Here is a 21,206-nt window from a genome sequence, read left to right as displayed (position 1 = left end):
AGCCTTTCTAGCTTGAGAGACAAAGCCAAAATGGGAACGATTTGTTCCCCTTTTGTTCTACAGGAAATCAAAGGGGCACTCACACAGGTATCTTAGTACAGACGGACAGAAAACACAAACACGAGCACGTAAGCTCAAGCGTACATTCTGATTGAATAACTTCCCTGTATTACCATAATAGTATTATATAGGGTCAAATGAAATTTGACTACATGCATTAAGTATGCACACGCACCGTAACGCCTGAGCGAAGATACGCACTTCCATACACGCAGCCTGAATGAAGGCTAGGAGTAGAGAGAGGAGACAAAGGAATTGAAGCGAGGCTGACTAACAGAGTATGACATGTCCAAGGCCTATCACTAATTATGCCCCCACTGCTACACACTGTCCCCTACTATGATCCACTGAAACAGGAGACGGAGGAAAAGACTGCAGCAATTACTGCTCAACCCCCCCTACAAGTGAAGTGTGTGTCAGTCATAAGTGTCAGGATGTGTGAAATTTGTTTTTATTAATAAAGACATCCTACTTTTAGTAACTTATAAAGGGCTTCTATAATAATTCATTAGTTTGAGAAACTGATGGCTTTAAAACAATTTGAAAACTGAAAGAGTAAAACTTAAAGTGATAGCATTATTCTAGTTACTCTATTCACACACTTTACATGTCAGTATCAACATAATCGGGACATGGCACTGTCATAACTATGACATGATACTGTCATGAACGTGTCGCAAACCTTACAAACAAGTCAAATAGGTTTATAACTTCTGTCATTAGGTGTCATTCGTTTTTTTGTCACGACAAGTTGACATTGTTTGGGTTGTCTTGATCATGACAACTTGACATTAATCACAGTGACATTACCAGAAGTTGTCTAGGTGAGGACAAGTGTCTTTGTAATGACACCTTGACTTAAACCAGGATGTCATTACCAGAAAATGTAGATTAGAATTACAATGTCACATTATTGTCATGACAGCCGGTGGTGTGATGTATCCTGTCACACATCTATCTGACCAAGTGCTAGGATTGCTCTCTAATCTTGACATCCTGGTTAATGTCAAGTTGTCATTACAAAGACATCCAAAATTTATTTAATGTCAACTTGTCATGACCAAGACAACTTATGGTAAAATCACTTTGATGTATGTCAAGTTGTCATAATCAAGACAACAAAAACAATGTCAACTTGTAACAAAAACCGAATGACACTTAATGACAGAAGTCATAAACGTTAATGACTTGTTTATAAGGTTTATGACACGCTCATGACAATTTTCATGTCATGTTTATGACAGCGTCATTTTATAGTTATGACAGTGTCATGTCACGATTTTGTCACCCACTATTCTCATGCGGGGAGTTCATGCCAGGCCAAGTTGAACCGGCTTCTGTTACAGAAATGAATGCACAGGAATAGGGAATCCATTACTTTCTGACAGGGAGTTTCCAAACACTAGTTCATTCATGTAGCAAGAACACTTTGTGTTACAAATTCCAACATTTTTATACAGAAAAAGATCTCCCAGTTGATCTGGAACAGTTTGAATATCAATCAGCTACAGGACATGTATTCAGTGAAAATCTATATTAAGCCATACATTTTGAAAGTGTCTTGTCTTTGCCTGATGTTATGTGTTGAGGAGCAAAATGGAAATATCCTTGATTGTATTGGATGTCTTTTCTTGTGAAAGGATTTTTTTAATGCAATTAAATAAGTTTAATCGAATCAAAGCCACAAGCTTTAAAAAAAAAACCTCTGTAACTGTAAACTCAAGTGGTTCCCAGACTGACGTTTCCTTTTTGGGACTGCAGATTGAGATCAGGTTCAACCACGTGTTCAGTTTGTTCTAGACCCAGCATTTGCCTGCAGGGTTTTCAATTCTTTGTCATTCAAATGTTTTAAGAAGTTGCTATTCATTTGTGGAGTGTGGATGATACTCACACAGTTTAGTTTAATCTGTGATGTAATCTTATTCTTACTGTTGTCCCTTTTACAAATGGTAGCTTTAACACCACTGGCTATAACTCTTTGGGTGGTTTCATTACATACATACGCTGTAGGTCTCCTGTATGAATTGTAATTCTGTATTAATGTATTCAGTGGAAGCTCTCTGGTAATCTAGTCTTTTGCACGGATGAATAACAGTCCCCTTTTTCCACTGACGGACCAATTTTCAGACATTTTCCCAAAATATGCTCTCTTTTAATCGAATATTCAGCTCCAAAATGCTTTCAGTGTTCAAGTGGCAGAATGCAGAATACATCAATTTTTTTTTATGATTGGTTCACACTCCCTAAAACCACAATAAAGTCCCCACCTTTTGACCAGATCCAGCCCTAGAATCTCATTTGAGTGAAACAGAGCAGATTAATAGCATCACAATTAGGAAATATGGGACATTCTTCTCTAATGCGAGCCCACTGTGTGGTGACGGCTGAAAAAAGTGGTGTATTTTCTTCTCAAACTTTTCCGAAATACACCTATTGAATCTTAAATTGTCAAGATGTTGAATATACTGTATGCTCAGCAAACAACCGTGCATACAATGCAAACACAAGCAGATCGGATTCATTTTGCAAACACACTGAAAACACCCACACGGATTTATGCTGTTATTGAATGACCCACATGCCCACTTAGATTTGTGGCCCTCCTCTAGTCTTCCCACAATGCTCTATTGCATGGGAAACAGAGATGATGGGTGAGGCTGAGATGTTGCGGCGTGCCATTTATCTCTGTCAGACGTGGTTGGACGCAAGTTCTCATTGGCTGGGCAGGATTCGTGATTGCTAAAGCGGCACCGGAGTCTCTGAGACCGTGCTAATTAAACAGTGGGGAGAAAAGAGCAAGAGGCCTTCACTCTTTACGCTCCCAAGGCTCTATTCTGCTGCAACCAACATTAACACACACACAGTCCTGAGGTCGGAGCAGAAATGGAAACCCAGCTTAAAATGCCATGACCCATCTTTGTTGTTGACTATACAATGACTCGTGCTTCAGACGTGATTTGTAAAAAGCTTACCTTTCAGCACTCAAGCAACCTTCCCAACAGTTCAAGAGCTGTAGGACAAAAACATTAGAAAAACACACGTTAAGTCACAGTTTATTCACTGTCTTAAAGGCTGTTCTATGATAAGAACTTGATTTCATTTGGGGGAAAGAGTTCAAGAGGCATGGGTGAAGATAGCAGTGGGTTTTGTGGATGAGAACAAATTTTAATCACTGCCCCAACCGCTCAGTGATCTATTGCCCTGAGCTCGAGTACACATTCAGTCCTGCCATTGCTTTTTATAGTGTAAAGGGCAAACATTTATTACTCACTGATTACATTTGGCAGGCATATGTGTCTGACGCTTAATCCCTTGTAATTCTCCAAGGCGTTACAAAAAACCCTTTTTCACCGCTGATATTCAATCACTGCTTGAATGTGGTATATCTAACAAGAATTTCATTGGGACACAGGAAAATTTGTAGTGAGAACAAAGGGGAAATAGGAGTGTGTGTGTGTGTGTGTGTGTGTGTGTGTGTGTGTGTTGGGGGGGGTTACGGAGCAGCCTTTTAGGTTGGTACTAATTAAAAAATGGGCGGCAAGCTAAAGGTCAGAGATCGACAAAAAGGAGAGAGAAAAGTGACCAATCACTGCCGATGGTGTGCACAAGGCGCTCAAGGTCTTGTAGATTAATACCAAGTTCACTTTCAAAGGCGAATCAAGAGAGAATTAGTTGGGTTACCGATAAACAGCATATCTCCATATTCTGTTCCCGTCCTCCCCTTTTTTTTCCAGCTGGGAGATGAAATTCCGGCCTGGCAATGGTTGCCAGCGCAATTGATTCTGGCAGTGGAATATGTCTGCAGAGTATGAGGGCTAAGTATCTGAATGGCTGCCGTCAGAATGCTGAGAGGGGAATTTATTCCTAGTTCATATGCAAGCTTGTATCATGGAGGTACTGAGACTAAATGGCTACAGTTTTGATGTACAGTATGCTGCCATTTCACTGGGGAATATTCACAGAGCTGATCTGGACACAGACTTCTGGGGTCTGTGCCTTGATTCAGTGAATACAATGAAAAACATACCATTGTGTTCTAGGATATGACATGTCCTTTACATTTCAAAATACATTTTTTTTTACCTTTTGGTGAATACCACAACCTTAATATTGGTCTTCATGTCAAGTTTTTATGTATACAAATAGACATTTTGTAAATCATATGTACTTGAGCTTACAAAAATCCATTTTGAATTAATCTTGATGAATAATGCTCAGCATCGATTTTGATCTTGCATTTCACGAAGATAGTGTGAGCATCATTTGGAAAGGAGTAAATGAGAGAGAGAAAAGCACACAAAATAATTGGTAGCCCCATTGTTTCTTATCCGTCCTCCACTAAAAAACGGTGTCTTGTCCGGTGGGAAATACAGCAAATGATTAATAGGTACACTCCAGCAATCAGCAGGCAATAAGAGAGCCACCTGTCAGAGGTCCTACTGCCCTTCGTAGATTTATGGGCAATAATTGGTCATGAATGCAGCCAGTCCAGTGCTATCAGAACCTCACAGGGCCCGTTGGTTGGATATACAAACAGAAGGAAATCATCTGTTTGTTTAATGCTGAATACTGTGAGAGTATGTGGAACAAAAATATGTACATGAAATAATAGTAATTTCCAACTGAATATTCTTGAGCCCTTACAAAACTGAGAATATCCCGGTCAATAAGTTTTCTTACCTTAAATAGACAGAAAATCACACTAAAAGTTACCCAAGACTGTGTTTATCTTACAGTATGAAAAATGATCGGATGGCAGACATTACTGCTAGTCACTCTACACCACTGTAAGAGTACACTTAACATTACTAATTGGATATTTTTTAAAATAATTTGCTGATCAGTGTACGGTACATTTCCATCTTAACCACTCCACAGAGTCTAATAAGCACTGTCTATTCAGCTGCAGTTTGACAACAGTTTGACACGTTCTAGATTATGCCTTACATATCCCCAAATAATGAAACTTGCACTTGTAACAACTGGGGAAATAGACACGATGACCTTCATAAAACACCATTTGTTGTGCAGCACAACCACAGCGAGGCGAGATTAGCCAGCGAGGCTGAAAGAGGAACATTTATGACACCCACAGTGTCCCACTGCGCTGTAAATGGCAAAACACAGTATCTCTACTTTGCTTAATTTGAAATGCTATTGTGCGTTCACAATGATTTCAGTCAAAGGAAAGTGGAAACATGTCTTAGCCATTGTAGTTAATAGAATTGTAGCGTTTGATGGGCACAAAGGCTACTGTAGATCACTATAAAAGGAGAATGAGAGCACTGTAGACGGTTGACATTTCCATTTGTATCTGTAACAAGCGATCAAGCTTGCTAAGAAAGTGATATTATCTTGCTGTATGTAAACCGAGTCTGGGAATATCAAACATGATGAACAGTGATGATGTGCTGCCTACCTAAATAACCCTGGCTAGGACAGGCCTTGGTGCTCCATTTATTCAAATACTAATACATAACACTATTTATTCCCCCTTTACCTCACCAATAACCCATCGCACCCCATTTTTCCCCAATGCCTTCACTTCACAATATTTTTTTATTTGAGACATTTCTTTTTCTGTACACCATGGTGTCAGGGTCACTGTCCTCTCAGCTCCCCTCCCTCCCTCCCTCCTGCCCTTCCATCCCTGATCTTGTTTTTCCTCTTTCGAAATTCTCTGTCCATTGCCCTCCTGACAGCCACCTATCAACCTGGGTGCAATTTAAAAAGCCCTTCAACAGCTGCCATTCCACAGGGCTGGCTATCAGTCCAGCTGCCAAAGCCCAGACAGGGACTCTGCTTCAGCAAGCAACTTTGAACGTCAGGTTGGTTCCCCCAATTCCAAATAGACTGAAGGTGAAAGACTTCATTTCTCAAAGATTGGTTCGGCTGCAGACAGGGTGACTGAGGTGGAGCTTCGAGCCAGCGTTGCTACTTCCTGTCTGACATGTTGCAGCCAACATCTGGCATGCAGTGTCATGGTCTGGAGACAAATAGTTTGACTTCATGTAGGCTGATGAACATGATTTAATAACACCAACATGAAGCAATGTGTTGAATTATATTTGTAAATGTGATGCTTTTTGGAGAAAAAAATGAAAGGCTCCTGGGACTCCTGGGAGAATACTGTAAAGGAAGAATATTTGGGGTTCTGTAGAGATTGAGCACGTGCCTTTGTGTCTGTGCTGAAGCTGAAGCAGCGTGTGTGCCTGTGAGCCTGCCTGCCTGTGAACATACACTGCTTGTCTAGATGCGTATGTTGCCTGAAACAATCAAGTGAAAACGGCTCAGGCTTGAGGCTGGGCAGCCTGCTGCTGTGCACTTCTCTCCGCCATATGTCTTTGTCAAAAATATTTGCTGTGCTGTGAATGAGGGATGAAATCAATCCAAGTGCTATTTTCCCAGTTGCTCCTTCTTGACAGCAGCAAAATTGTACTAATACGTGCCAGATCAGCCCACATTGTCGAACGTAACAACTGGCCACCAGTGACATTCGCAGACAGACCATCTGGTCTCCATCGTCCAATAGTCGTTTAGAGAGAGAATGGAATGGCTAAAGCTTTTTCTCCGGTCTCAATTAGTAACTGGGAGAGATGGATGTGAAAACTGCTCTGGCGTTATGGATCGATCAAAGATGTATGCGACGTGCCAGTTGGAAAATGTGTTGAGGTGGTCTATAGGCACACGCAGACTAAAATATGTTCACTTAGAATGACTGGACAGATGTATACATGCTGGTCTTGATTTTTGTGTAGTTTCACCCACTCAGCTGGACATGAGGCCCACTCCATCTACACTGCCTTAAGACATAGTCATCAGCACAGCAAGGTTGTGTCAAGGCACTCACACAAAATGTCTAGTCTAGTAATAAACTTTGTTAGTTACTTATAGAGTTCAGCTTTTCAAAATGCTATACAGGTCTGTCATATCTGCTTTCCATTTGTTCATAATCAAATGCAAACATGTCTTCCAAATGGCCACTTCTGATGCTGAGGTCTATTTAGCAAAAGGCCATTTCATGAATTGAATTGTGTCGCATTTAGCTAAAGGAGTACAGATATTTTCAACTGCTGCTTCTGGACAGGCTAGAGCCATTGTGTTGGGGACTTTTGCAGTCCGCCAAAGCTTTTAGTGCATTGTGTAGCAGCACTACTTTTGCCCATAGCAACAAGACCACATGAACAAAAGCTGTAGTTGGCTGGGTCACACTGCGATGTAGCTGGGGGATGTATGCGTGTTCTGCATGGACCGGGGAGTGTAACTGTTGGCTCCATTAACATGAGAGAGAGCTGCAGCTTCCACGGTGAAAAATTGCCCTAAGCGAGCTGGTATTATGGGGAGGCATCTTCCCTCATTCCATTCAGCAAAGAAAGTTAATGGAGTTGAAGTGGGTCGTCTACAGTTAAATTGAATCTGCTGCCAATGGAAAGTCTTTGATGTAGCAAAGATTAAGCAATTGTTGTAATTGTATGTGCAAACCTGGAGTACCATCAGCCTCTGAGAGCAACCCTTTCAATATGTACTTCGTCCGTCAGTGGACGACTTCCTCTGTAGGTAACAACATGATGTGAAAAACACTCTGAAATGTCCATGGATGTAGGAAAAGTGCGATTTCTTTTTACCGGGGATGTCAGTATGTGAAAGAGGCTACACCGTCCAAATTGATTAAAATAACTTTAGTTTGGTCAGCGTGCTGTTTTTGAGTGAGGCTGGAAATTACACTGGAAAGCAAAATGAAACAAAAAGGAAAAAAAGGACACAAGATTTCTACCCTAGAATAGAATCCAAGCTTTTCCCTTTTTTTTGGAGAATTACTGTACATGTGAGTATGAATAAGGTTATGTGTAGGTCAGTTTTTTTTCTTTTCACCACTTTGCTGTAAAGCTCTAACAGCTTCTCTTTAGCCAACACGGGTAAGATAAGTCATGGATCTCTGGTGGGATATATCAGTTAATGGTTGAAGTGTCCTTCCAGTGCCCTTCTGTAATAGCCAAGCATCATTAGTGAGAGGGTTAAGAGAGGGCTCCGCCATCCATATGTTTCAATAATTACCTTGCACTTCTGTCAAAGCACATGTAGAAAGACTGAGCTAACATCACAGTGCTATAGATAAAATAAATGACGATCTCTTTTCTTGTAAAGTCTCCTTTTCTCGTTGCTTTTCAGTAAGAACATTTAAAGCAGCTAAAGGTGAAAGGTACAAATGTTCAGGTTTTATCACATGAAAAAGGCTGCGGGTCATGCCTCAGCCTCGGTTGCAGAGGCAGCAGTTTCTGCACTGAGTGACACATTATTTCTCTGTAAACCCTCGCCACTCCCATCCTAACTCCCAAATCGCAACCCCCAATCTATTTTCTGCCTGGCTAGTCTTATAAAGCTGCATATATTCTGTCAGAATCCTCCCATCATATTCCCACACTGTTTAGTTCTCGGGTGTTTGAGGAGCAGATTTGGAAATGAGAGCCAAAACAACACAGAATGTGCAAGCTGATCAGAGACAAGCTGCACCTCAGAGATTTGACGATGGACTTTTGTGCTTAAAAAATTAAAATGATGGTTTTCTGATCCTGCGGTGCGGTAAATATATTTGGAGTTGTAATGTGTCAGAGGTACATTATTTCATGGGAATCATAATATTATGATGATGTGCATTTTTCAAATTCTGCCACATCTTAATGGCTATATAGTAGGAATGTACAACCTTGCTTCAAGATAAATGGATGCATTTTAAGTAGATATGCCTTCAAGCTCACAATTCATATTTGTACTCTTCTTCTAATATGCATTTGTTTTGAAAGGCTAACCATCACTCAGAAGAAATCCCAATGAGCAAATTGAAATGACCTTTAATTCCATGTTTTGCTTAAGCAGGCGTAAAGGTTGCAATATCATGAATATGATCTTACTGAGATGAAATATTTTCTGTCTCTATCTTGTAAAAAAATGAAATTGAAAAAATAATTTTCAAAAGAGTGCATTGGCCATAACCCCCCCCCCCCCCTAAAAAAAAAAAACAGTGGACAGTGAAAATGTAATTTTCCAGGAAATGGACTTAATGTCTCAGTTCATTCGGGGTCTGAGGTGGTGTTGTACATAAACATGGCTAAAAGAGACACAGGAGCTAATAAAGTAAAGACAACGGTGTGTCACTTCAACAAATCAGATGTAACGGGGCAGAACTATTTTTCTATACAACCAAGAGAAAATCCCCAGGCCACCACTGTGATTAACCCATTAACTGGAGAGGAATATGGACAAGACTTTTATTTTAGGGACAGCAAAACAAGCTGTAAATCCAAGATTAGCATATTATCACCTAATTAGGTGGGTATGTAGATTGGGTTAGCATGCAGGGAAAAAAGACCTGAAAATCACTGAACCGCTGTGTAGTACAACCGGGGGAAACTGCAGAGTTGGGTCATCATTATCTGATAGTTTATCACTATGAGTGACCGTTTTTTTACATTTCATATATTAATTTGATCCATTTTTAATATAAACATATTGATTAGGTGCAGGTTTAAATATGCAGGGTACACAATATTAGGAGATCCTTCAACCTCTGTGTTTTACACTCTTTTCCCAAATGTCAAGATGTCCTTTTGCATCCTGCACATAGACAACTCAAAGTGAATTCATGTAAAGTTGCAAAACCGCAGCTGCTCCACAGAGTGAATAAGACATTTAAAAAAATAGTTTTCTAAAAAGCGCTTTACATGCTGACAGTCCGGAATTTTATACAAAGCCCTCTGGAGCATAAAAGGGGAAATGGCAAATGCAACGCTACAAAAAGTCGGTATTGTACTAATTTTCTATGTAGCAGGAACAGTGCAGCCAGATGAATAAACTGTCCTTAGCCACTGCAGTAACAGGATTCCTTCAACACAATGTTATGAAAATGAACTGCATTGGCTTAATGACCATTCAATAATGTGAATTTGAATGAGATTTCCTGCTGCACTGGTTAATGCTGATTGATGCATTTACTATGCGTGTGCTGATGACCACTGAGGCGATGTATTGATGTTTTTTAAAGGAACCTAATTCAAAAGCAATAGAGATGACAAGATTTGAGGACACAGGAGATATAGTTTTGTTGTTGTTGTTGTACAGAACTACTTATGAAGTGAGGGGAAAATCAATTGCATTGGAATTCAAAGTGCACTGTGTTCTATCGTTTAGATCTTTTTGATATTGTTATCCAATTACTCATCTGCCCTGGATTTGGTGTCAAACTTGTTAAGATAATGCGGTTTACTCTAAAACACATCCAATTAACTTCTTCCTCACTTGAACCAAGTGAAAGATCCGTCTCTAACGATTCACACAAAATCGTTGAACACTTTGAAAGCAATTTTGCATTTATTTACCGCACCGCAATGATTTCTTGCTCTCCTGAGCTGAAAAAAAATGCAATGTCAAATATGCTATCATCGTCATCATTCTCCCAATGGGAGCAGTATTTATTGTGCCAACCTAAAAAATGATAACTTTCAAATTGGAGATAGACTGAACATGAGGTACATGGAATGTCTCTGTCTGCTCGTGTCAGCGTGCTCCTATCTGCCTTTACTCTAAATGCAGCACACAACTTGTTTCTTGATGCATTCATTCAATCCCCGTCCTATCTTCTCTCCCATGAATGAAAATCTCCTAACAGCACACCACAAAAGAAGTTGCTAAGCCATTTGGATCAAGAATCTCCCCAGGCAAATCAGCAATTAGAGCCTAAGCTGCCTTGTAAAATCAATTAGGAGTTGTAGTATGTATTACAGGTACAACAGTGGCTACCAGCTCTCTAATGGACCAGGAAGAGTGGTATAAATATGTTGGGGACGAGTATATAACTTGCAGCACCGAGTTACAGAACTTCTATAAAATATTCCTCTCTAGTGGGGAGTTTGACAGCAGGGAGTTGCAATGCAAAGAAAGTATATTCTTTCTGCAAAATTGCAAATTTAAGCTGATAGACTTTAGTTTTGTCTTTAAGTGAAGTTGTTCTATGACTTAATAAGCTCTTAAATACCACAGTTTGCATCAGGAAAACTGTCTTATATTTGTTAGTTTTGTCTTTTATGCCACAATGGCAAATTATCAATGCAATATTTTGAGTGAGAATGACATGGTGGCTCAATGGACAACACCATTGCCTTGCATTATGGATGTTTATGGCTACTCTGCTTTCTGTGTATATGTCAGTGTTTGTATTTATTATAGTACTTAGCAACCTGCACAATGCATTTCCTTGTGTTGTGACCCCAACAGATAAATGTACTGTCAGTCCAAATATTGGGGCGTTTTAATGATGTTTCCACCATGCGGCCAATGCAAAACCGGAAGAAAACAAAGAGCGAATGATGAAATTTACACAAAGACGCTAACAAAAATGTCCAACTGCAGAGAGAACAAGATTTGGGCATTTCTTTTGGGAAAGGCCAACGCCAGAATTGTCAGACAAATTCAAGGAAAGGCAAGAGACTCAGTTGTTTATGACCAAATTACGACCTGGCTAAGTAACCGTGGTGTATTCTGGGTCATGTCCTGCCTCCTGTACGCTCTAACCAGGCGCTAGCCCTCGTATTTCCAGTACGTGAGAACGCCCCCGACACGGACTGTCTCCTGTTGTGTGCTACATGTGAGTAAGGGAAACTTCACGCAATGTCCACAACTGATTTGTCGGACTTTTTCCCGAGTTCATATGAGAAAACTGCTTTAGAGAGTGGTAAGATGTTACGGGCAATACAATTCAAACAATTGGCAGAAAGATGCTTTGTAGAGCGGAGCACATTGTTCTCTGTGGTGTTGTCACTACAAGCAACCCCTTTTACATCACACATAGTCAGTTGAATCCATTGTCGATATAAACACATTGCATGCAGCTTTAAGCTTTTGAGATCACTAAGTATCGGCAAAAGGTTTTGCTGTGCTATATGATTTTGCTTTGTAAGCACTCGGGTCTGAAACTATCACAATGAGCCATTTATTTTCCAATGAAAGCTGCCTCTAAAACTCTCACCGTGATAATTAATGAGATCGACATTTTCAATTATCTGTTTCCTGCCTTTACTCGGCTGTTGGAGTGCACAGCAAAAGAACAGCTGTTAGCTTCGACGGGGTAGGAAGACGGGTGATGGAGAACAAAGTGGGCAGCATCTGCCTCTCTGAAACAACGTGTTATTTTTCATCAATATCTTTGTGTGACATACCACCACCAGAGCAGCTTTCCTCCAGGTGTGTCTAATATAGTTGAACACGACAGAATGTACCAGTATTGGTTAAGTTATGCAAACAGACGTGTGGTTTGTTTAATGTTGCCTCGTGGAACTGAACAGTTGGTACAGAGGCCTACAGTATGCCACATAATACAGTGACATGCTAAAGTTATTTAAAAAAAGGAATAAATTGATCTTTATGCCTTAATCAAAAAGATTTAGGAAAATCCAACCTTTTAAGGAAACCAATTTTCTTTGTGAATGATTAATGTATTGTAAATAAATACCTGTTTTTATTCCAAAGGCCAAGGGAACTATAGCAGGATGCATAGTATCCTGATCCAGGAAATAACTGCCTGCCTGAATTCAACATAGGGGTGTGTATACCTGTATTTTAAGGAAAAACATTTATTTATGTACAATACATTATTCTTTAACAAAGAAAATTGGTGTCTTTAAAAGGTTGGATTTTCCTTCTTTTTTTTTTTATTAAGGCATTTAGATTAATTTCCAAAAGATGTTTTTTATTCCTCTTTTTAATCAACCTTAGCATGGGTGTTTAAACTTATGCAAGCCACTGTTAAAGGCAGTTTGATGCTGTTTAAATTCTCTATCCTTAGAAACATGGCCGTATAGGTAAAGCACTTCTTACTGTATAACGTCACTGTACAGTCTCCAGGGTATGTGGCAGATGTTCTTCTTCTTAATGTACTATAGGAGCAGGTTTCCCTGTATCCCTCCCTATGTTTTAAAGACTATTCACAGTAGCCTTTCAGAGTTGTTTAATGTGTAGCAAAGATATAATGTCAAAATGGGTCATGTAGAGGCATGGGGCCCCTTTTTTACTTTCACCAAGGTCAGTAGGTCTCTGTTGGCTTATGGTCTATTCAGCTGGGAGCTGCAATTAGGCTGTGAAACCCTGTATCATACTGGGTTAGTCACCAGCTTCAGTTGCCCACTAGTACTATATGCATCGCCCCAGTGACACCTCGTAGAGTTTTTGGAAGGCCACAGTCGGCCCACAGGGCAATCATTAGTTCATATGTAAATATGAGGAATGGATGCAGATTTCACCTTGCCTGCATGGATAGGGCGTAGTAACTTGGGAATGACAAATAAGGGTCATGTAGCCCAGCCACTGCAAATGCCTTTGGTTGCTGTTGTTTTTATGATGCTGAATGATAATTGGGGTCTGGAAAAGAGGAGACCAGTGCAGAGACCTGCCACACGAAGACATTTAAATAAAATGCAAGAATAGGCATGGGATGACGACCACGTGCTGTTTACTGCAAATACACGTAAATAGAATTAGGCAATATTTTTTCTGCATGACTATTTTGCTTATTGTCTCCCGATGCAGTTATTCAGGCGCTCCCATGAAAGCTTGGCCCCATTATCATGTGGTTTTGCATTTGTATAGTTTTTGTAAGAGAAGGCAAGCCCTGCTGTGGTGAAATAGTTTCACGCTGAGATCAGTGGAGCGCATGTAGCTCAGTGAATGCTGTTGTACATTCTCACTTTTGCACATCAGAAGAGACGCAACAGCTCTTTCTTCCTCGCTGGGTCAGAGCAAGTCAAAGATGCAAATGTGAGCATTCAAGCATGGAACCCCTGACCTAAGTAGGCAAGTCTGAAACTATAGAAGAGCCAGCACTTTCCTCTCTTTAAAGAACGTGAAATATGCATTGGCTCATTTATTTTGTGTTATCATGTGTTTCTTTACAGAACAAAAACATCCACAGGGCGGATTTTATTTTTTTGCCTTCTTTTTCTGTGTTCATCTTGCTTGTGGGAGCCAAAATGAAATGATCAGAAACATCACAGAGTGACAGATTTAGTCTGTATTTCCATGCTGGCATTTCAGTCGAGATCATATCTGCTACGCTGGCGTCAGGAGATTTTACAGTCGGGTCAAACCGCAGTAAAAAAAAAAAAAAAGAAAAACAGTTGTGATGCTGACTGTAACATTGGTATACAGGTGAGCACACAAAGTACCGACCCATTTCACATCACTGCAGACAGCGAAAGGCTCCAGGCACCATGGTTGAGTGTTTGCGGGACATGTGAAAAAAGTATATGCGGAAAATTCCGCGTGACAAGCAACACAATGACACACTTCTTTTTGATTGCATTGCTGTTTCGCCTCCATGTCAGTGTGCGCTGTTGTCTGTGGCTGTCACTAGTGGCATCACTGTGCACTTTGTGAAAAATAGTAGTATAAAAAGTATTATTCTGATGCAAATCACCCTACACAGCCTATACAAAATGATTTAGATTTTTTTTCTATATATGAATTTACCTGAATGTCAACACCGTGCGAGAAACTCTGCAGAAAATTGGCTCTGCACAAATCTTATTTGGCGGCAGAAGCGAAGAGCAAGAAAACGCTCCATCAGCTCTCATTTCAAAACAGTCAATAGTGTCGAGGAACCCAATGTGTCACACTGCTGGGCTGTTATTCTGCCAGCTCTTGTGTTGGGTGCTTCTGGGGTAAGAAAATAAGCAACAACTGGGCTGAGTCTGCGCGGTCCTGCGCCGTGAGCCACCCATGTGGATCGTGCCGGAAAATAATTAGCACAATTACTTGGTGAAAAAGGAAAATGCAACTTGAGGAAATCAACTGTTAAGGAACATCTGAGGCCGCAGCAAGCTGTGCCTCGGCATATGCTCCTCCGGTGTTTTCAACAATGCTCAATGCAGGAGAATGAAGGACAAAAGTCTCTCATAGTTGAACTTTAACGGTTCCTGAAGATGGACTCTGGCTTTTAATTTTTTCATTCTTTCAATTTCCGCCCTAGTGCTTTAGTACAGGACATTAACTTTTTGTTGGGATTTCCATTTATTACATCAAAAGGAAAAAGCAAACATGTGGTTTTGTCTTTAAAATCCGTTAATGTTATCAAGGTAATTAAGAACTGGAATCTTTCTATAGACACATCACACCTAATTGGAAACACATACGTAGCCACAAACACGACCAGAAGTCTATGGTTTTAAAAAAACCTCATTCAGGGAAAAGAAAACTTGAGACGGCAACCTTTTAGAGGTCTGTTTTACACATAAACCAGTCTCAAAATTCCACTAACTGAACAGTTTTCAGAACATCTGACAGGGGAAAATCCAGCTCCACAGTGCTCCATCTTACTGTACCACGTAACCAGTTGGTACCCTCAGTGTCTGGCTTGAAATGAGCTGGAGTCATATACTGTCCTCTCGGCTCTATAGAGTGGCATGACTGCTGTCTTGGTTTATCTTGCTTTAACATCACACAATTGGACTGCTCAAGCTGAGTCTTGAAGATAAAATGAAATTGTCCTGGCCATGTATGAAGTACTCCCTGGTTTACAGGACACCACTGTCAAAGCTGTGATAAACTCTAATCTATCACCGCGATGGGGTTGATTCACTGGTACTTTGAGACAGTATGTTGGCCACCACCTCATATAATCAGGAGTCCATAACAGCAAGTTGTAATTATCTGTACCTATACAGTCCGCCCACTCAGTCTTTTCTGCAGGGGCTTACTGCAGCAGCTCGTCTGAATTGGGGGTATTTATACATGAAATTAAGGTGTAATTAAAATCGGTCTGGTGCTAGAGGGGCTGAAGGTGATTATGCTCATTTGCATAGTACACTGATTTCTTTTTTTAATGCTGCCTTCACAATTACGACCGGTTCTAACACATTTTAGACATCCATCATTTTTAGTATTTCAAACAGAGCCCAAACTCTGGGATGATTACAAACAGTGTTTATGTGCGATAACATTTAGCATTCTTAACGTAACTCCAGGGTAAGGCTAAATGATTGACATGCCACCAATGTTAGTTCATGAAACGCACCAACTGAATGGAATTTTCAATGTACAGCTTTTTATTTTTTATTCGCTATTAAGGCATCTAGCAGATGTTTTTTTTTCTTCTTCTCATGAGTAAATTAAATTACTACCATGTTGTACTTGATAAGATCAAAAAAAAAATGTAAGCAATGAAACAAGATTCTGGTGAGAATCTGATGAGGAATCATTGGAACTGGACCTGTGAAAATACACATTAGGATTCAGCTCATTTTTCACAGGCACAACATTATCTAATTTGCTCCATTGGGCTTGTTTTGAAGCAAATGGGAGACTATTATATGGGCTGTAGACCAAGGAGAAACTCATTACTTCTCACATTATCACCGCAAACGCGAGGAGGAGGAAGGTAGCTCTGTCGCCTCAGCCTGGTCGCGGGCGCCTCGTCCAGGTTGTAAATGGACCCCTCTCGGCTGATTTGCCATTGCATCCTAAGCCTTCCATGATATTTGGTGAAGGGATGTCACGACTGCTCCAGCTGTCACGGGCACAGCTGTTCACTTTCCTCTTGAGTGAGCAGAGCTGCCTTCGCCCCGCGGCTTGATGGCGTGTGAATGTATGGGCAAGAGTGTGTCCAAGCGCAAGCATGCAGGGAAACTGACAAGGTGCACGAGAAAAGCAGCTCATTCCAAGAAGCAGAAATATAAACAACTCTACACAAGTAAATTGGGAGCCGCGGGCAAGGAAGGTGTTTCGCTACATATTTTCCAAATGCTTATATGAAATTATTCCCTCAATGTGGCCAGAGAGGACGTTTTATGACGAGTGGTGTCCTGCACTTGTCTTGTCCAAAGAGGCTTTTGAAGAGAACCTGAGGAAAATGTTCCGCTGATCTATGCACTGCTGCATAATTGATGCTTCTCCCCTTTGGCCTGGGCAAGCGTTTAGTTTATCACAACACTCTTCACACCATGAGTGTGTCTCTTTTGAGGTTTAGATGTCCCCAGTGCTAAAAGAGCCATATTGATTGCATACTGAAACAGTCAGTTATGATGAATGGACACTCGCTAAATCAAATCTGGAGATGAATCAACCAGCGGCGGTGTCATTAGGGCTTTGTGATGGCTAAATGAATATGGTGATTAAATGAGAGGTTGCTACTATGTCACTGTGTCAGCTCTGACAAGCTGACCTCAGATCAGATGGCAATGGAGGAAAAGACATTTCATCATCTTCCACCTATATAGAGTCTTTGAACTTTGACATTTACATTCATCATCTGGGGTTTTCCTAACACTTGTACCATGGAGTAGCAGGATTCACATAGTTAGAAACAGCTTGCACCGGCTCGGCAGTTCTTGCTTTTGAGCTTAATGGGAAAAAGGAATCCTTGCATTAGCTGAGAAAAGACAACACAACCAGTGTGTGAAGTCCAACACAGCAGAATGTGAAAAGACTATCAACTGTTTTCTGCATCTATATTGGTTGAGCTAATAAAAGTATTCTAGTCTGGCATAAAAAAAAAATGCAAATGCTGACAAAATCAATGCACCCCGCTGCCTAATCCACAGCAAGCACATTTGGCTCATTTCACAAACAGGCAATACATGTACACACACACACATGTACTGTATATTACACACACTCTCGCACACAGAGACAAATCTGTGATACATCGTGTCCCTATGACCCTTATGCTCCATATGGTCAAGAAGAGGGCAGAGAAAATAAGCACACAGCTCGGTGGGTGACTGCAGCTTGGCAGCCAGCGAAGCCCCGAGGTCCGTGGTGTCGAAGCAACATAGCGATGGTTGGTACAACTCTCTTTTTGATACCAATTCTCCTGTCCTGCTTCATGTACTGTAGGGCAGCGTGTATTGTTGGCCTCATTTTCAACATTTGCTCCATTGTAAAAGCAGCAAAGCAAACAGTATGCAGTATGTAAACATCATATGTACACAGTGTGTTAAGCTCCCACATGGCACCAATGACTGTAACATGGGCTTGCTAAGGAAGAGCAGGTGAAAGACAATGGGAAAATTTTTACAAATGATGTTTTACAAATGACCGTTAAAAAAATATGGCAACGAGTCCACACTTTTTACAGTTACCTCTACTGAGCCATGGGGATTTAACAGATAAAAGTTTTTTCTGGCCAAGCCAATACAATGCTGGTAAATTCCAATTTAAGGAGATTAAAAAAACTAAATTTAATAATGTCTTTCCAGTACAATTAATAATACCTTTATTTATAAAGCACTTTTCAAAACAAGTTCTGGTCAGTCTGGATAAAGCACAGCCTTTGCTCTTAACAGTTTGCATTAGAATTCCTTTCTACCAAAATATATAATTGAATGTGTTTTCAATTTGGGTGAAACAACGCTTTCATTTTTGAACTGATCACCACTTTGATAAAACTGTGGCTCAACCTACACAGTGGGCTTTTAGCCAATGAATGCTCTTCACATTATTAGGCGTGTTTTCAGAAAGGATATACTGTACACGCAATGAACAAAGTCCCAGCTGTTTCTTTAACTGCTACTACTACTCCTGAGAGAAGAACTGCATGACAAATTGTATGTGTGCCACGTTAATGTAGTTCCTGTACCGCGTGGAATTAAAACTGTCTTCTAGGTCACTTAAGGCGCACTGATGCAATAGACCAAAGATTGCGTGACAATTTGAACTGAGAATCCAATTAAGCCATTACCAACAAATCCAAGGCGGTGTGCATGGCTTCCCCCTGCCTGTGAATAGCTAAATAGTTGACCAAATAAATACATATCCATTCAAAACCAGTCAACTCTATCAGGCTATTGACCGATCAGACAGCTGATATACTGTATACCTCTCTTGCCTTCCCATGGAGATGAGCATTGTTGAGGGGGAGGGGCTCAGTGGAGCTGAAAGCACTCTCTCTCAGTTATCAATAGGGAAAAAAAATATGTGCCGATCCCCACTTTGTCAAAATTCATTCAGTCGGTAGCGAAAGCTTTTATGTCTTTATGTAATTTGTGCCGATGGCAGTGCCCCAGAAACATTTTACAGTGTCACTATTCAGTTTTGCCAGTGGAGACCATACAGTGCACCTATGACAAATTGCTTCAGTAGATGGGGGCCTGCCCTAACAAAAAGATCATCATTTATAAAATAGTGGCACTGGGTGACCTCTAGATGTTTTGATGTGTGAAATAATGTTATTGTAAGCGCAATTTCCATAGCATGTGAACGGCCATTCACATGTGGCCATATCTTCCAAATGGTTTCCTAATTTGAGTGGACAGGTCCACGATCGGGTCACCCGCCATCAGTGTCATGCATTTGACCAGGAATAAAGCTGAAATCAATTTCCTCTGGTCTCTCTGTGGGGCCTTTTGAATGCCCTTGTGTTTGTGCCTGAGGGAGCACTTAGTCCACTTCTGCTGACCTCTTTGTCCTAGCCGCTATAAGCGTATCGCTCCCATTGAAATCGTAACTGCTTTTCAATCTGTGGTCAAAGCAGCTGGGCACACTTTTTAAAACCCCAATGAGTTTTTAAAGCACTTTACTATAGTTACCAGATATATGAATGTTAGAGAGTTATCAATACGGGCATAGTCATTGTCAGAAATCTACCTAAATGCTGCCCGAGGGACCAGTTCCTGTCACTTCTCCACTGGCAGGCCACCCTTGCCTTCGTTTACGCTTAAAAGTTGATGGAATAAAATTACAAGGCGTGCTACAGACAACTGCCCATACCATTTTACCAATATTTGTGCTTTATAGCATAATTATTTCTGTTTGTAGTAATGCTCCATCAAAAATGTTGAATGAAGCCTCCGCTGGAGATCTTAGAACACGTTTGTCATATTTAGACAGTACTCAGCTGCTGTAAGGCTTAACTGTTTTCAACTATATGAAAAGTTGAGCTTAGTGTGTAACATAGAAGGAACAAATGGAAGCCAATACAATCATTTTCAAACTTTGTGTCATATGCAATTGTAATTCAATTACTGTACCACCAAGGAGGCCTGGAATCTGTTGCAGAATGGCTCGTTCCGACTCACTGCTTTGGATAATGGTGTTTTCTTTGCTCAGGAAATGAAATATAATATCATTAAATAGAGATATGCAGAATGAAGTGTCGACAGATCCATCTTGGGTGCCCGCTCAATCTGTTTGTGGGTGCTGAGTGACTCCCCAATGACAGATCCAGCTTATCATTGGAACATCCCGCTCATGGAAATCTGGGGATTTGGCTCATTTGACCTTTTAGAGATTTATGGCTGTCAATATGTTGAGGTAGGACCAAAGACAGGCAATTAAGGGTTGATGCTGAAGAATGCTGAACAGTCTATAACTAAGGATTTGTTGTGAGGATAAGAGGTCTTTTCTAAGGCCACACGTTCACACATCAGTCTATGAGCCTTTCCTTGTAATCCATATGCATGCAGGTTCACTTGTTAAATTTGCACCAAAGATAAAATCCTCCTTGAACACGGATGTCAGCTGTGACTGATACCATTGACAAGAGACAGCTAGGATTTTCAGTGTTTGCACTAACCCCATAGATACTGTTTGCCGTGGTTACTACTGCTTTTAGGGGCTGATGAGTGGAAAAAGGAAGAGGAAAGGCAATAAAGAAAAGCTTTGATGTTGTCATGCATGATTGTGCGGAGGCATCCTCAGGCTTGTGTCGACTGTGTTGATTTAGTGAGTGCCGCAGAAACGGGAATACAGATAGCTATTTGGGGCAAGGCTCTGAGAATTAGAACCTCTCCAACATCCTTTATCTTCGGTGACACTTCAAATAGTACAGATACGAGCCTCAGATTTTGTTTCACAAAGGTGGCACTATGCCCGTTTAATTAATTTGCTTTAGGGGTGGGGTGACTGCTTTTAGGAAAAGGACTAGGGAAAAGGGGCATAGGAGCCAATAAGACCAAAAATGGCACTCACCACTCCAGCTAACAAGCAGTGAAGTTTAATCATTCATTCTAACAGGGATTCAGCTGAAATACTTTGAATATAAACAGGCGCCAAGTATGGATCTTTTCTTATATACACTGTGTGCACAGTTATTAGGCAAGTGAGTATTTTTGACCTTATCTTCATTTTCGTGCATATTTTCCAATTCCAAGCTATAGAAACTTAAA

The 21,206-nt window shown here is 40.6% G+C and overlaps 1 protein-coding gene and 1 long non-coding RNA gene across 45 annotated transcripts in view; one reads left to right on the top strand and one right to left on the bottom strand.

The window, feature by feature from the left end:
* LOC117934727 overlaps positions 1-890 on the top strand; it is a 16,857-nt gene extending 15,967 nt beyond the window's left edge. The window contains exon 3 of the long non-coding RNA XR_004654560.1: positions 784-890. This is a non-coding gene — a long non-coding RNA (uncharacterized LOC117934727). The remainder of the gene's footprint in view (positions 1-783) is intronic.
* LOC117934721 (receptor-type tyrosine-protein phosphatase delta-like) overlaps positions 1-21,206 on the bottom strand; it is a 362,606-nt gene that overhangs the window by 143,443 nt on the left and 197,957 nt on the right. For all 44 annotated transcript variants that reach the window (XM_034856605.1, XM_034856642.1, XM_034856639.1 and 41 more), the window contains exon 9: positions 3,033-3,070. The gene's annotated coding sequence lies outside the window, so the exon portion shown is untranslated. The remainder of the gene's footprint in view (positions 1-3,032; positions 3,071-21,206) is intronic.

Source organism: Etheostoma cragini, chromosome 19 (genome assembly GCF_013103735.1).
Source record: "Etheostoma cragini isolate CJK2018 chromosome 19, CSU_Ecrag_1.0, whole genome shotgun sequence".
Classification (NCBI taxonomy): Eukaryota; Metazoa; Chordata; class Actinopteri; order Perciformes; family Percidae; genus Etheostoma; species Etheostoma cragini.
This window is presented reverse-complemented; position numbering and strand designations above follow the sequence as displayed.